An 18511-nucleotide genomic window follows, 5' to 3' on the forward strand; every position below is an offset into this window, starting at 1 on the left:
GACTTTGCCCATAATGAGGACATGGCATGTGGATCCAATGCCAGATCCAAAGTTTCCCAAAATTTGGAGGTGGGCAGTGCTAAAATTTAGACCTAGGTTTCCAAATTTAAGTCCATTATCATTTAAAATTCCAGAAAAGGTTTAGTTTTCCTATGGGAGGGAGTGAATGAGCCCTATGTTGTTATTATTTTAAAATTAAAATGTAATATGGGATTTTACAGTGGGATTTTCATAAACTTTCAAAAGGCTGGACTGTTTGGGCTGGCTCTGTAAAGTTTGCCCACTTAACTGAGTTTTTGAGGTCTCTTTGCCTATGTCTTCACTGTAGAAAAGGTGTGTTCTTAACTCGCTAACTCAGGTTAAAGTAGCAGTGAAGACACAGCAACTTGGCTTTTCACATAGGTTAGGAGTTAGAATTAAAACCAGCTATTTTAATCTGAGTTAGTTAATGCAGGTGAGGCAACCCAAGAACAGACCTTTTTTATTAGCTGTGAAGACCTACCCTGTTTCTTACCTTTTCCTACCTTCCTCTGGACTCCATCTTTTTTTAGTCCCTCTGCCCAGACTATTCATCCTTCAACTAGTCCCTCTTAACATGCTGGGCATATTTTTTTCTATGTACTTATGTAGCCCATATCACTGTAGTTTCTGAACACCTCACCAAGTAAATGAATTTATCCTCAAAACATGTTTATAAAGGAACTGTTATTATTCCCAGTTTACAGATGAGAAAGTCACTCACAGGAAGTCTGTGACACGACTGTTAGACCATCTTTTATATCATTTAGATAGGTATTCCATTTCTGGGTTTGCAGGTAATCTCTGATGGGCTCATGACAGCGGCTCATGCCAAAATTCCCTCTGACATCAGTTTCCCCCATGTATTTTGTAGGCTATCAGGAAGCCTTGATAACAAGGGAGAAGTTGGCAAAGGGCTTATTGAACCCAACCCAAACTTTAAAAGCATCTGTCAAAGTTAGGATTGAGGCTGGGGGCAGTTAGTGTTTTCCAGACTGGGTTTTCTTTACTTATGAATCAATTGCTACAATTCACATTACATTCTGCTATTTCTGGTAAACAGCGACAATAAAAGGAAATGAACAATGCATCTTGAATCTTTTCAGGATTCTCTTCAGTGTCTCCATCTGCTCTAGTATCCTGAAGCAGAACAGGGTCCCAGTTTATTGTAAAACAGTTCACTCTTCTTCATGCTCCAGAAATAATGGTACTATTTTTAATTCTCATTAGAAATACAGGCCAGTCTAGTTTCAAAAGGCACTAAACATTAAATAAGCAGCAGTGGCATAGGGCTACCTCCTACAGTCATTTTGGTCTTATTCTTTCCATATGGCAGGAGCAATGCTCAATAGCAACAAAGAAATACAGGCTCCCTGTCTACTTCTCTACTTGTAGATATGGTTCGTTGCATAGACCAAAGCAGCAGTGCTACCTGTAGAAAAAGGACCATAAAGATAATCACTAAATCCAGCACAGGCACTAATATTGCCTTGGATGGAAAGAGAAATCAGATAAGAAAGAATATTATATAAAGCATACATATGCAATACCCAGGTGGGATAGAAAAGGGTGTTTTATGTTGCTGAGAGCCAAGTAATTTTATCCCCAAAATAATACAAATGTAGTCGAGAGAAACAAGACATTGGAGGCCAAATCTTAACAATTGTCTCTCAATGCCAATTCAAGGAGGAGACTTCTACTATTGTAGTCAGATGGAGTTGTTAGCCATGCCTGAGCAGAGACCATGCTTAAAGACAAGCAGAACAACCACAATTATGAACTACGACTATTTTTTTAGTAAGTAAAAGAAAATATTAAACAGAACAAAACAGAGTACAAACAATTTAAAAAATGGTTACTTCAGTTAGAGTATGTCTACACTAAAAACCAAAGTCAACCTATATTAGGTCAACTTACAGCCACCACAGTAATTACTGCAGTGGTACACATCCACACAACCCTCCTGGGGTCTGTGGTGTGCATCCTCACCAGGAGTGCTTCCATTGACCTCAGAGGGGCAGTGTAGGGAGCTGGCAGCTCCCTGCTGTGAGCCCGGCTGCCCCACCGGCTCCCAGGCTTGGGTGGGGTGCCACACCTTGGTTCCCTGTTCCCCGCTGGGACAGGGGGAAGCCACCCAGGGCATCTCACCTCTCCATTACCCTCCAGGAGTAGGAGGGAAGTTGCCTGGGGCTTTTGCCTCCCTGTTTCCCACCAAGAGCGGGGTCCAGCTCCCCAGGCTTCTTGCCTTGGCTCCCAGCCAGGAACGGCACCCAGCCGTACAGCTTTCCAGGGGAGCTAGAGTCTAGCTAAAGTCTAGAGTAGACTAGAGCTAGAGTCTAGCTGCCTGGCTTTCTTGTCAATTTCACAGCTCTGCTGGAAATTGACATGAGAGCTAACAGCCCATATAAGTGACACAGTGTCTACACAGACAAACTCCACCAACATAAGCCCTAAGCCTCTCATGGAGATGGAGTTATTATGCTGGTGGAGAAGGGCACTTACATTGGTGGGAGGAAGGCTGTATGTACACTCACATAATTATGTTGACGCGAGCTGTCTTATGTCAACCTAACTGTGTAGTGTAGACCAGACCTAAGTCTCTTCTGTATGCCTGTTTGTAGAGCTTTGACAAGAGATTACACCTTTGAGAGTGGGCCTGCCTGGGGCAGAGGGTTTAGGGGGACTCCTCTCTCTGTAAATGAAGACCAAAGTATATTATTCCCTGAAATTAGTAATGAGATCACTGAAACCATTTATTGATGGGTAAAGGTGGATCATCTTAACTAAGTCTTATGAAACCAAAGAAGTCTTTAAATCAATTACACAGAAGAAGCCAAATAAGTGGTTTTCTTCAGAAAGGCAAATTAATTAAGAATTATTATCAATTATTTGTATCATCACAGCACTTAGAATCCTTCGTCATGGACTGAACCCCAGTTTTCTTGGCACTGTACCAATATAGAAAAAAAGACAATCTCTGCCCCAAAGAGTTTACAATCTATGTATAAGACAAGAGACAGAGATGGATAGACAGACAGACATAAGACAGAGGAGTATAAGGAAACAATGAGACAATATTGGTCAGCCTGATCTTACATCCAAATCAAATCCCACTATTTCTCTCTTATCAACGGTAGATCTATGTCTCCACTCCAAAAACGCATGGTTCAAATAATTTGGTATTTAAGATAAGCTGCTAGTATCTTATGTTATAATAGTATTTTCAATGCCCAATTAAAATCACTACAAAAAAATTAATTCCTTCTCAGTGCTTTAGCTAACTTCCATCTTACTAAACTGTGTTGAAGTCCTGGGGATGTCCTCATCTGAATTGGAAAGTTGTTCCTTCTTGATGTTTCTCTGTCATTGCTTGTTCTTATTAGCTGTTTATTTAAAGAGGCAAGATAAACTGGATATTCTCTGTTGAGTACAGTGAAGATGAGGAAAGGAGTGGAGAGAGCAGGTGAGCTGCTGCTCAATTCAGAGTGTTTTTATAACTCTCTTTCCTCTAATTTCAGGAAAGGAAGAAAACATCCCTTTCACTCATTTGTCAAGATTCAAAATTAGCTACTGTCATCCTTTCGTTGGCTCCATATCTTCATGGGCCTTAGTAACACCTTAAGCTCATGAATATGTAGACTGTTTAATGCATAAGCAGCACACTTCTAACAGAAAAAGAGTACTTCTGACACCTTAGAGACTAACAAATTTATTTGAGCGTAAGCTTTCATGAGCTATAGCTCACTTCATCGGATGCATGCAGTGGAAAATACAGTGGGAAGATTTTATATACACAGAGAACATGAAACAATGGGTGTCACCATACACACTGTAACGAGAATGATCAAGGTAAGCCAATACCAGCAGGAGAGAGGGGAAAAAATCCTTTTGTAGTGATAATCAAGGTGGGCCATTTCCAGCAGTTGACAAGAATGTGTGAAGAACAGTGGGGGGCGGGAGGGAAATAAACATGGGGAAATAGTTTTACTTTGTGTAATGACACATCCACTCCCAGTCTTTATTCAAGCCTAATTTAATGGTGTCCAATTTGCAAATTAATTCCAATTCAGCAGTCTCTCACTGGAGTCTGTTTTTGAAATTTTTTTGTTTTAATATTGCGACTTTTAGGTCTGTAATCAAGTGACCAGAGAGATTGAAGTGTTCTCCGACTGGTTTTTGAATGTTATAATTCTTGACATCTGATTTCTGTCCATTTATTCTTTTACGTAGAGACTGCCCTGTTTGGCCAATGTACATGGCAGAGGGGCATTGCTAGCACATGATGACATATATCACATTGGTAGATGTGCAGGTGAACGAGCCTCTGATAGTGTGGCTGATGTGATTAGGCCCTGTGATAGTGTCCCCTGAATAGATATGTGGACACAGTTGGCAACGAGCTTTGTTGCAAGAATAGGTTCCTGGGTTAGTGTTTTTGTTGTGTGGTGTGTGGTTGCTGGTGAGTATTTGCTTCAGGTTGGGGGGCTGTCTGTAAGCAAGGACTGGCCTGTCTCCCAAGATCTGTGAGAGTGATGGGTCGTCTTTCAGGATAGGTTGTAGATCCCTGATGATGCGCTGGAAAGATTTTAGTTGGGGGCTGAAGGTAACAGCTAGTGGCGTTCTGTTATTTTTTTTGTTGGGCTTGTCCTGTAGTAGGTAACTTCTGGGTACTCTTATGGCTCTGTCATTTCCAAACCTCTGGAAATGGCCCACCTTGATTATCACTACAAAAGGGTTGTTTTTTTTCCTCTCTCCTGCTGGTAATAGCTCACCTTACCTGATCACTCTCGTTACAGTGTGTATGGTAACACCCAATGATATTAGGAAGATATTCCAATAGAAGCTTTGCATTTAGATAAAATATGTACAAATATATATCTGTGACGGAATGCATCAGAGCATATCAAAAGAAGCTTGTCATCTCCAGTATTTAAGTAACAACTAAAGTTTGCACCAAGAGGAAAGATGAGTTAGATAGAAGTAAACAAAACCTTCTGTAAAACATTTTCCAACCATCAATTTTTCTGTAGTTTCAATTATATAGAATTTTACAGTGTTCATAAAAGAAATTACTTTCAATAAGAATTTTGTGGGGGCTTAAGCTGAGGTATTTTTCTATGAAAAGGGAAAGGGGGAAAAGGCCTGCTTGTATGACTTGGCTTTATAACATCTAATAACATTTCTTATTCACTGCTCTTCTTTGAAGTATCTTAAATAAAAGGCATTCTTTTATTCTTTTAAAGTCTGGACTTTTTTTCTTCTAAAACATAAATACAGTGGACCCTCACTAGAGCGTGCAAATCTTAAAGTTTGCTCTTTAAACGTAAGAGGATCTCGATACACACTGGTATCTTATATAAGAAGAGGTGTCCTGTTCTTTGATAAGATCTCTTGTGAGTTTGTCTTTTGACTAAAGTCCTTGGCATTATGACCTGCTATTTGCAGGATATTTACAACCTGCCACTAAAGACTTCTATTAAATATTTCATGCAAAGCACAATAATCAATGCTGATATACATTTTCAAACACAGAATAAAGGAAAATAGTGTAGCAAATTAAATCAAATCGATATTATGAAAGTTGCATTTTAGGGATTGAGTGCAATAAACATGGTTTCACAGCCAAAGAGATGTCATATTCTCTGACACTTGGCCCTAGCAACTGAAAGCAGAAACCTCCTGGAATTTAATTAAATTAGCCTGACATTTCATTAAATAAGTAACCAAAAATGTGTTATCATCTCCAAGCATCTGGGGTATAAACATATTGGGAAGTATCGCTTAAAATTGAGTAAAGATGCAGGCAAGTTTAGCATGACTTAATATAAAATAAATGATAATTTTGTTAATAAACATTTTTGCATCAACACTGAGGTTTTTCCACTTCATCCACCTGCTCTGCTGGAGGCCCTGATTCCTGAAAAGACCAAATTCAATGAACATTTTTAAAATATTGTGTGCAGAGAGCATGGAAACCCTAAAAACTGAACTTGCATCTGAAAAGGAGTGATCACTAATGGCTTTATCCTGACAGGTGCTGAACTGTTCATTCCAACCAAAGCCTAAATTATTAAAGCTTTTATAAATCAAAGACTTACTGTAATATACTGCAATAGAAATTGGCTTAATTTATGCTCAACATACTCAGGTGTCTTAGAATGTTATGACACTTGGATAGTACCAATAACAAGAAGCTGGAGACTGAGTAGATCAAAGACTAAGGGCAAACACTAGACCCCCTTGTGAGCGATTAAGGACTTGGCATTTTTACAGCATTTGATTAATGTTGTCTTTAATCACTATTAAGCATCACTATTTCTCCTTTGTCCCTAAAACAAATGGATTTTGTAAGTTTTCACAGATTACTGTTCATTCTCCCCTGGGATAAATCCCTAGGTACTCAGACTCCTGCATCTTCTTTGCTTCATGGAAAGGAAATCTTCCCTAACTATTAAATTCTGCATATATCAGATAAGAGATTAAGTGGATAATTTATGCCAGTTTATGTGCTTTTGTCCAAATCTCCCTATTAAATACCAATACACAATCATGTTGGTGTTTCATGGGCAGAATTAAAATCAACTTTAATTTAATTTGAGCTTCTCCCAAGAAACCCTTTTTTTAGTTGACACTTTAAGATTAGACTATTTCTGCAGTCTACTCTGAGGAAATGTGAAGATTTCGGGGCTGCTGAAGGAAGGTAACAAAGGAGGGAGCTATGCCAAAGCCACACTAAGGCTCTTAAGTCCACATCATGGCTGAGGAGGTCTAATCTCATAGGATGGAGTTGAGCTTTGGCTGTTCTTATGTTGAGTCATGAACAGACCTAAATGCCATGAGTGAGAAATGAGTTTGTGGGTGAAAAGAAACCACAGAGAAAAAAGAATGTCCATATGCTGAGTAACAGGCATGCCAAAGAAAAACAAAACAAACCCCACCCACAATGTTAATGCAGAAGAAATGGGATATACTCCTTCTTGAACAACATGTTTGAAAAGAAACATGTGTTGAGAAGAAGCAAAAAGGATGAACTCCCATACAGAGAATCAATTCGGTAATTTTATTCACATTATATATTTGTGAATCTTAGTATTTTTAACTATTTGATCAGCTTGAAGATGAACCTCTTCTACACCTTTCATTAATTTATATGCCTCTATCATAGGAATGAAATCAGGAGGGCCAAATCGCACCTGGAGCTGCAGCTAGCAAGAGATGTCAACAGTAACAAGAAGGGTTTCTTCAGGTATGTTGGCAACAAGAAGAAAGCCAAGGAAAGTGTGGGCCCCTTACTGAATGAGGGAGGCAACCTAGTGACAGAGGATGTGGAAAAAGCTAATGTGCTCAATGCTTTTTTTGCCTCTGTCTTCACTAACAAGGACAGCTCCCAGACTGCTGCGCTGGGCATCGCAACATGGGGAGTAGATGGCCAGCCCTCTGTGGAGAAAGAGGTGGTTAGGGACTATTTAGAAAAACTGGACGTGCACAAGTCCATGGGGCCGGACGAGTTGCATCCGAGAGTGCTAAAGGAATTGGTGGATGTGATTGCAGAGCCATTGGCCATTATCTTTGAAAACTCGTGGCGAACGGGGGAAGTCCCAGATGACTGGAAAAAGGCTAATGTAGTGCCAATCTTTAAAAAAGGGAAGAAGGAGGATCCTGGGAACTACAGGCCAGTCAGCCTCACCTCAGTCCCCGGAAAAATCATGGAGCAGGTCCTCAAGGAATCAATCCTGAAGCACTTACACGAGAGTAAAGTGATCAGGAACAGTCAGCATGGATTCACCAAGGGAAGGTCATGCCTGACTAATCTAATCGCCTTCTATGATGAGATTACTGATTCTGTGGATGAAGGGAAAGCAGTGGATGTATTGTTTCTTGAATTTAGCAAAGCTTTTGACACGGTCTCCCACAGTATTCTTGTCAGCAAGTTAAAGAAGTATGGGCTGGATGAATGTACTAAAAGGTAATTAGAAAGTTGGCTAGATCGTCGGGCTCAACGGGTAGTGATCAATGGCTCCATGTCTAGTTGGCAGCCGGTGTCAAGTGGAGTGCCCCAGGGGTCGGTCCTGGGGCCGGTTTTGTTCAATATCTTCATAAATGATCTGGAGGATGGTGTGGATTGCACTCTTAGCAAATTTGCGGATGATACTAAACTGGGAGGAGTGGTAGATACGTTGGAGGGCAGAGATAGGATACAGAGGGACCTAGACAAAATGGAGGATTGGGCCAAAAGAAACCTGATGAGGTTCAATAAGGATAAGTGCAGGGTCAATAACGATAAGTGCAAAGGAAGAACCCAATGCACAGCTACAGACTAGGGACCGAATGGCTAGGCAGCAGTTCTGCAGAAAAGGACCTAGGGGTTACAGTGGACGAGAAGCTGGATATGAGTCAGCAGTGTGCCCTTGTTGCCAAGAAGGCCAATGGCATTTTGGGATGTATAAGTAGGGGCACAGTGAGCAGATCGAGGGACGTGATCGTTCCCCTCTATTCGACATTGGTGAGGCCTCATCTGGAGTACTGTGTCCAGTTTTGGGCCCCACACTACAAGAAGGATGTGGATAAATTGGAGAGAGTCCAGCGAAGGGCAACAAAAATGATTAGGGGTCTGGAACAAATGATTTATGAGGAGAGGCTGAGGGAACTGGGATTGTTTAGTCTGCAGAAGAGGAGAATGAGGGGGGATTTGATAGCTGCTTTCAACTACCTGAGAGGTGGTTCCAAAGAGGATGGTTCTAGACTATTCTCAGTGGTAGAAGATGACAGGACAAGGAGTAATGGTCTCAAGTTGCAGTGGGGGAGGTTTAGGTTGGATATTAGGAAAAACTTTTTCACTAGGAGGGTGGTGAAACACTGGAATGCGTTACCTAGGGAGGTGGTAGAATCTCCTTCCTTAGAAGTTTTTAAGGTCAGGCTTGACAAAGCCCTGGCTGGGATGATTTAATTGGGGATCGGTCCTGCTTTGAGCAGGGGGTTGGACTCTCCTGAGGTCCCTTCCAACCCTGATATTCTATGATTCTATGATTCTATGATCATGTCCATTCCTATTCAGCTCCTCTCTAAATAGCTCTAAGCTTTTAAATCACCTTTCATATAGAGAAGCCTTTCTGTGCATTTAATCATTTTCATTGCCCTTCTTGGGATCTTTTCTAAATCTGCTGTATTTTTTTGGAGGTGGGGAGACCAGAACTGGCCATGGTGTTCAGGGTGAGGGTGTTTCATCAATTTATATAATGGCATTATAAGATTTTGAATATTAGTCTCCATCCCTTTATCTCGTCTTTTAAAGTGCAGAAAAACCTCCTTCTTGGCTTTTTATTATTTTTCACCCCTGCTGTGTGCTGAGCAGAGGTTTTCATCAAGCTGTCCATGGTGCTGCTTAGGTCCCTTTCCTATGTGGTTACAGTTAATTTAGAACCCATCATTGTATATGAGCTGTTCAAATTATTTCCTCCATTGTGAATTCACCTTGTCTATATTGAATTTCATCTGCTATCCTGTTGCCCAGCTTTCCAGCAAGGTTTAGCTCCATTTGAAGTGCCTGAGAATGAACCTGAGATTTCACTAACTTAAAATAAATAAATATAGTGTGTTAGCCACAAAATTTTCCTTGTCATTGTTCATCAGATCATCCAGATCTGGCACACACTGCTACTTATACAGATTTTTGTCAGATGACACAATTTTGCTAGCAGTTCAGCCATTTCACTCTTAAACTCCTTCAGAATTCTTGGATGGAGACCATCTGGTCCTGCTGATGTTGAAATGTCAATGAATAGTTTGTTCCTACACCTCTTCATTTTTTGACACCTCAGTCTATGAAAGAGCTTTACTTGTATTACCTGCAAAGATTAGCTCAGGGCAGTTATATTTACCTGTGTCTTAAAATTGGCTCTGAGCACACATTTTACTGACAGTATCACCTAACAAACTGTCGAGTTTCAACCATCTGCAATGGCAAATGGTGGCACACAGTTCTTCAGGATAGTCTTTGAAAGGGTCAGGCTCAGTTGGGCCAAGGTCCATGTCCTTTGTTTGCCTAAGTCAGTCAGAGAAGATCCTTGCCCAGAAAACATAAGTGAGTCATCTCCTGACACTGCCAATGACCGCACCGCACCTCACCTTTGTACAGTTTGGCTGACCGGCCGAATAAGGGGAACAGTGCTTTACGGCTGTGGGGGGAGGGAGAGGTCAAACTGCTGCAAAAGGGGACAAGGGGCCAGCATGGCGACACTGATTCATCCCCTGGGAAATGGATGGGCAGAAGGGTTTAAGGGGGCAGCTCTGTCCATGAAGCCCCCTTTTACACAGAGCAGGCTGAGGCAGCACTTCCCCCTTTAGATGATGAAATACCAGGTTTGGTCACGACCTGCTGTGGGCATTGTGCCCTTTTTTAGCAGGGGTGGGAAGGAATTTTTCTCTTACCACTAGACTGGCCTAGGTGGAGTTGGGTGTTTTTCACGCTCCTCACAGTGGGTTCGAGGAGGACTTTCTTCATGCCTGGCATGACGGGTGGTAGGCTACTGTGTCACGACTCATTATATAAGTGTGGGGGTGGATGTCCAGTGCAGGTACTCCATAGGGAAAGTATACAGTGACCAGATAAATGGCTTGGAAAATGACTTAAAAGGGGTGTTTGGGGACAACTATGAATGGTACCGCAGGGAGTCAACTCCCCCTTTCTTATAGCCCACCTTAATCCTTCTATGAGGGGTGGGGGTGGATTGTAAGATCCCAGCAATGGATTGTCTGGGGGACCTGGATGGAAAAAGGAGGGGAACTGGTGGAAGCCCCTGGGTAATTATTGAATGAACATAGTGTTACCTGCACTGCACACTTTTATCTGCCGGGTAGTCCCAGACATCTAATAATAAAGTTGCAGCCTGATTAAAATCATATCAAATATCTACTATTCTTCTTTCTGTGTACCTGGACAATGGGGAGGTGGAAGGCTTGAGAAATTAGTCAATTTAGAGATTATGTTGCAACTATCTGAGGGCAAGGATGTCCCCAGAGGCAGCTACTGTTTGGAAAAAGCCCACTAGAAGCATAACAAACTAAATTTTGACAAGAGGAATTCCCCTCATTAGCACTAGAGAAGAAGATCAGCATCTGCAACACTAAAACCTATAAAAGGAAACTTTGTTAAACAATAATTTTTAAATAAAGTAGCTTCTTTATTTTTTAAACAGAGAAAAAAAACGTGGAATATGGTACGTCTTAAAGAACAAATGCAATGAAAAACAAAACATGCTGCTACTATCCTGTTCTCGGTGTACTATACAATTGTAAACCTTTACATAAGAGCATAAGAATGGCCATACTGGATCAGACGAAAGGTCCATCTAGCCCAGTATCCTGTCTTTCGACAGTGGCCAACGCCAGGTGCTTCAGAGAGAATGAACAGAACAGGTAATCACCAAGTGATCCATACCATCACCCATTCCCAGCTTCTGGCACACAGAGGCTATGGATACCATCCCTGTCCATCCTGGCTAATAGCCATTGGTGGACCTATCCTCCATGAATTTATCTAGTTCTTTTTTGAACCCTGTTATAGTCTTGGCCTTCACAACATCCTCTGGCAAAGAGTTCCAAAGGTTGACAGTGCGTTTTGTGAAGAAATACTTCCTTTTGTGTGTTTTAAACCTGCTGACTATTAATTTCATTTGGTGACTCCTAGTTTTGATTTTATAGACCTCTATCATATCCCACCTTAGCTGTCTCTTTTCCAAGATGAAAAGTCCCAGTCCTATTTGTCTCTCCTCATACAAATGCCGTTCCATATTCCTAATAATTTTTGTTGCCCTTTTCTGAACCTTTTCCAATTCCAGTGTATCTTTTTTGAGATGGGGCAACCACATCTGCATGCAGTATTCAAGATGTGGGCATACCATGGATTTATATAGCGGCAATATGATATCTTCTGTCTTATTAGCTATTTCTTTCTTAATGATTCCCAGCATTCTTCTAGCTTTTTTGACTGCCACTTCACATTGAGCGGATGTTTTCAGAGAACTATCAACTATGACTCAAAAATCTCTTTCTTGAGTGGTAGCAGCTAATTTAGACCCCATAATTTTATATGTATATTTGGGATTATGTTTTCCAATGTGCATTATTTTGCATTTATCAACATTGAATTTCATCTGACATTTTGTTGCCCTGTCACCCAGTTTTGTGAGATCCCTTTGTAACTCTTCACAGTCTGCTTTGGACTTAACTATCTTGAGTAGTTTTATATCATCGGAAAATTTTGCCTCCTCACTTTTTCCAGAACATTTATGAATATGTTGAATAATACTGATCTCACTACAGACCCCTGGGGGATACCACTATTTACATCTCTTCATTCTGAAAACTGACCATTTATTCCTACCCTTTTTTCCTATCTTTTAACTAGTTACTGATCTGTGAGAGGACTTTCCCTCTTATTCCATGACAGCTTACTTTGCTTAAGAGCCTTTGGTGAGGGACCTTTGGTCCTTCTGAAAATCTAAGTATACTATATCCACTGATTCCCCTTGTCCACATGCTTGCTGACTCCCTCAAAGAATTCTAGTAGATTGGGGAGGCATAATTTCCCTTTACAAAAAACATGTTGACTCTTCCCCATTAAATCATGTTCATTTATGTGTCTGACAATTCTGTTCTTTACTATAGTTTCAACCAATTTGCCCAGTACTGAAGTCAGGCTGCAATTGCTGGGGTCACCTCTGGAGTCCTTTTTAAAAATTGGCATCACATTAGCTATCTTCCAGTCATTTGGTACAGAAGCTGATTTAAATGATTACAGACTACACTTAGTAGTTCTTCAATTTCACATTTGAGTTCCTTCAGATTTTATTCACACTTGGGTGAATACTATCTGGCCCTGGTGACTTATTACTGTTTAATTTATCAATTTGTTCCAAAACTTCCTCTAATGACACCTCAGAGCTTGTCTACATTACCCACTGGATCGATGGGCAGCCATCAACCGCTGAGCACTCTCCCATCGACTCCGGTACTCCACCAGGCGAGCGGTGCAGGCGGAGTTGATAGGAGAGCGTCGGCTATCGACTTACCGCAATGAAGACACCATGATAAGTAGAGCTAAATGCGTCGACTTCAGCTACGTTATTCATGTAGCTGAAGTTGTGTAACTTAGATCGATTCCTCCCTCCCCACCTCCAGTATAGACCAGGCCTTAGTCTCGGACAGTTCCTCAGATGTGTCACCTAAAAAGAATGGCTCAGGTTTGGAATCTCTCTCACATCCTCAGCCGTGAAGACCAATGCAAAGAATTCATTTAGTTTCTCCACCATGGCCTTATCATCCTTGGCCTTTAATTATGTACCTTCCCAGTCATTCTCATTCAAGAAATCTACCTTTGTAAAATTAAAATAGCTTTAAATAGAATGGATGTCAATCTAAGCATACATTTGAATCCTCTTTTTTTTTTTTTTGGTCTGTCTTTTCTGTTCTTTTAAACCTTAAACAACAGCAACAAACAGACACACACACATTCACCTGTTTCCTAAGATAAACTTGAAAGCCTCATGATTGTTCTTTTATATTAATTAGAAAGGTAGTTGTAATAGTTTATAGTTCATGGCCCTTAAAGTTTGTGCACATGTTGTCCCCTTTCTCTGGACCCATCAGAGGATGGTCTGCTCTCTGGGGTAACAAATGAGCACTGGCAAGCCAGGTCTTACTATCCCTCTGGAGCACAGGGAAAAAATAACAGCCTAAGGGTATAGTTTCCAATTTCCTCTCTTCTTTGTGGAGATCCACATTAAGGGGGTTTCCAAGAGCATCTATAGCTGAAGAATTCCCCAGCAGTGTAGCACCACAGAGGCCTCTGCATGGAAAGTCATGGCCTGTTATTGATCTCTTGGGTATCCACACAGAAAGAAACCAGCCCTTGTTCTCCCAAGTTTACATTTTAACATAGCCCCAGCACTTCAAAGACAGGAACAGTTGCAAGACAAAGATTACATAGTCATTACAGCCTTTACACAAAAGCAGTATATCAAAATGAAAACTGTGCCAGTGCCAAGTAGATGTTAATGAATAGTATCTGGAAAGGTTAAATATAAATATACATAATTACAGCTTTCCAGTGACAAGAAATTATTAGTTTCTTTCTTACTCACAAGGCATAGCTCCAAAATACTAAACTGAAATAAAAGTATATATTTTATCCTGCAATCATAATAGGACTTGGAGAGCTACAATTATAGCAATCAGTTAGAAAAATGCTGAATATACATCACAGATAGTACCCTCATCCAGTATTATATTTTTTCCTCTGATGAATGTATATAGACTAGTCAGATAAACTAAGCTGCATACTGGAATTTAAAAATGGCATCAAGAGATCATTTCATTTATTTTACATTTTAAAATTAAAAGATGAATTATCTGTACACAAATACAGAAAGAAGAAACAGCCTATAAATCAAGCACTCAGGATAAGGATCTAGTTTCATTCACATGCTCTGTGGAAAAAATAAGTTTGCTAAGAAAATTCATTGAATGTTTTCCATTACATTTGACTGTGAGAGGGGTAAATTTTCCCCTTAGCCGGTGGGGAAGGAGGGATACATTCTACCAGCTCCACTATAAAAGAGTCATTCAGAGCTAGCATTTGCAATTAAAATCAAAAGATAGTCCATGAAATTTTGTGACAACTTTGCAGCAGTGACACTGCCTTTAGTCTTAGGAAAATCTTACTTTTACTATCATTTGTCCAAACTACAAATAGGCTTTGTACCAGAAATAAAATATACTGTACTTTAAAGGAGCTCTTCTCCAGAGTGATGTTTAACCACATTTACTTTGACTGGTTCATCCAGCTGATCTAGGGTGTTGTAATGTAATCCTAATGTTCTGTAGGACCCCCCAGCCCTCTGCCCACAACCACTGCCAATCCCTAGCAGGGGTACCAAACAAAAATATTACAGGTTACAATTAATAAGAGATATGTGCCTATATGCCCAGGACAGCTTTGAAGGTCACAACCAACATGCATAATAAAAGGAAAAATGTGTGTCTTCTCCCATAAGGGTTTAAAACCAGCTGAGTCCAGTAGCAATACTTTGCGGGACATGGTAATATGGATAATAACTGAGATGGAAGGGAGAGTAAAGCACAAACAACTGCTTAAAAGAGTGGTCTTTGTGGAAAAGCAGTGATGCAACTCCTTAGAAAAAGGCTGCATTATTCTCCAGCAATATCCTGACACTTTGTCATAACTAGAGCTGGGCAAAAAATATTTGTAACAGTGAACCATGAATTTGAAAACTGGGTTTTCACTGAAAAAGACAAACAATTTGCAATTTCACTGAATTGTTTCAGCTGACTTAAAAAAATGTGCAAATGTCAAAACGACTTGCATGGGTGTTAGCACATGGGGAGCAGAAAAAGGGTTCATGCCCAGCTGACGTGACTTCATTTAAAATTTGAGTAAACATCCTTGGAAAAAATGCAATGGAATTGCCAAGCTCTGTTTATCAGAATAAATCAAAATTAACATTGTAAATCCATTGACAATAAAGGCCAGAAAATCTGCAACCAGTAGAAATTAACTTTACCCTGCTCCCCTATCAGTTGTGCTTTCCTTTAGGCATCAGCTGGTGGCAAACTCCCAGGGTAGGAGCTATATAGCCTGCTTTCTCTGCCCCACTTCGCTGACCCAGCTGGTGGCAAACTCCCAGGGTAGGAGCTATATAGCCTGCTTTCTCTGCCCCACTTCGCTGACCCAGCTGGTGGCAAACTCCCAGGGTAGGACCTATATAGCCTGCTTTCTCTGCCCCACTTCGCTGACCCAGCTGGTGGCAAACTCACAGGCAGAATTTATTTTTAAAAAAACAACCACCCTACAGTGCAAATTTCCAGTGCTCATTCCTTTGTTGTTGTTGTGGTTAATGCAATAAATCTTCAAATCAAATGCATTTTTAATCTACATGTGTGCTGATTAATTGCCAATGACTTTAAGAGATGAAAAACATTAATTTTGATTACCAGCTCCTACAGCATGCAAACTCTTCCCTGCTTTAATTTAGATTGTATTGCCTGAACAAAGTAAAAAAACCCAGTCCATGAAAGCCAAACTGTGCACATGCTGTAATGTGGCTGCTAATGCTCACTGCAGACACAGTAACTACCAGCTTCTGTTGCTTCTCACAAATCGATACCCTTCAGTAACTCTCCAATACATTTTGGGCATTAAGAGTGATATAGTAGCACTACAGCACATTGCTGTGGCACTTTGATTCTAGATGGATAGAAGGCTGTTGGCTGACTATTAACTGTGGCAGATAGAATTATTTCCCATGTATTTCTGGGAGGGGCTTCCTAAAGGCTATGGCAATACAGGACCAATAATAGAACAGAGATATGCACCCCCTCTTATACATTTGGATCTGGTAAAATTGCAAAGAGAGAGTTTATATGTGTCCGGTCACTTTCATCTAATGTCATTTCTTCCTAATGAAAAAATACAAAATAAATAATAATTTGGGCAAATTCATTAAAAAATATCAGAACCAACACATTCCTTTTCCAAAGGGCAGCTAAGTAACAGACCCATGAAGGGGTTGTTTTTAGTTTGAGTCCTAGATGCACTAAAAATGAACCAAGTAGTCACTATCTTATTGGTATCACTCAACCATTCTAATTCTTATGCTCCACGGGGGCTAAATTCTGTACTCCAATACAAATACATGGACCCCAGGACACACACAAGGACAAATATCAGGGCACAAAGAATCCAGATGTTAGGGTGCTAGTGCAAGACTTGGGGAGTCCTAAATTCAATTCCCTCCTCTGCCCAGACGTCTTTGGGCAAGTCACTAAGGCTATGTCCACACTTATGATGGTGTGCAGAATACAGGCACTACACATGTAGCTACATACAATCGTGATAGACCAGCTGTGTCCACACTTGTCACTGTGGAGTGTAGTATACTGCAGCTTGCCCCACCAGAGCCTTTCCATACTGCAGGAGTTTTTCACTGCAGCAGAGAAAGACACAGGCAGTGGGATAAGCAGTGTAGACATGGGAAAAATGGCTTGGGAGTGTAGAGAGCTGAGTAGGTATATACATTATATACACCTGGGGGTTCAGATGTGTGGGCACCTAAGCCATGCCTCAGCATCTATACTGCCAGTTATACTAATGCTAACTGGTATGCAAGGTCTGTACTCTACAGATCACCATAAATGTAGATGAACCTTAAATCTCTGTGCCCCAGATCCCAATCTGTAAAGGGAGATAATAGTACTTTCCTCCCTCACAAAGGAATTGTGAGGATAAATTCATCAAAAATTGTGAGGCACTCAGATATTATCTGGCCACTTAAGTACTCATGAAAGACAGATGGTTCAAGAATCTTAACATTAAAATATCACTTTCAAACAAAGTAATCTAAGCTTTAATCAGAGTAGGTTAAAGCAGCATAAAAATGATATTTTCATATAGAACCTAAGGCAACTCACATCCAATGCTCCAGGTCAAACATAATAAAACAATTAGACTTTAAGAAAAAAATTAATTGCATTCACAAATTAATGAAAATTCACAGAATTACCATGCTTAGTAGAAAATAATAGCCTCCTTACACCAAAATGTTTCTGCATTTTGAGTAGAAATGGGAAGGAAATGGTCTGATGAGAGTTTTCAAGATTTTTAATTGTTTCCCCCACCTGTTTTGGGACAAAGATTCTAAATCTCAAAAAAATGTTTGCAACCTGATAATCCAAAAATATTTTTTGAAATGTTTTGTTTTGATGTTTTCAAAACATTTCTTTCTGATTTTGACCTTTTTAAATTTTTTCAGCTTTTTCATATAAATCAACTAAAATTTCAAAACAAAAATTCATTTAAAACCAAAAATTCAAAACTTTCCATTTCAAAAATGCCAAAATGGGACATACCAACAATTTCAAAACTTCTTTTGCAAACATTTTTGCAAAACTGACCCTTTCCCATAAATAGTTTCAGGTTGGACAAATCTGTATTTTCAATGAAAAAATGTTTTGTTAGAAAATTCACGACCAGCTCTAATTTGAACAACAAGTGGGAGGTGGGAACAGAAGCACATAAATTAGAGAAACAAATTACACATTGGATATACTTTCTGTAAACTCGGGATTTACTGTGCTAAATACAGTCTGCTAAAGCCATGATCAATTATTGGTCTAATTGTGCAACCCTTGTTCACACAAATATCCCTTACCCATGCAAGTAAACCCATTGTACTCAGTGGCATGACTCATGTTCATAAGAACTCAGTCCTAACACTGAGGTTTTTGCTTTACCAGTGTAAAAACTAGGAGCTTGAAGTTTATTCACCTTCCTGTGAAGCATCACACCTGGGCCACTTTCATCAGGTAAAATACCTCACATGAAGAAACACTAAATGGGAAAAACTATTTTCTTGTAAAACTCTGTAGATTTTGTTTTGGGCTACTTTTTTTGTCCTCTTGCTTAAACTTATGCAGT

The sequence above is a fragment of the Natator depressus genome, chromosome 9, assembly GCF_965152275.1.
Source record: "Natator depressus isolate rNatDep1 chromosome 9, rNatDep2.hap1, whole genome shotgun sequence".
Taxonomy (NCBI): Eukaryota; Metazoa; Chordata; order Testudines; family Cheloniidae; genus Natator; species Natator depressus.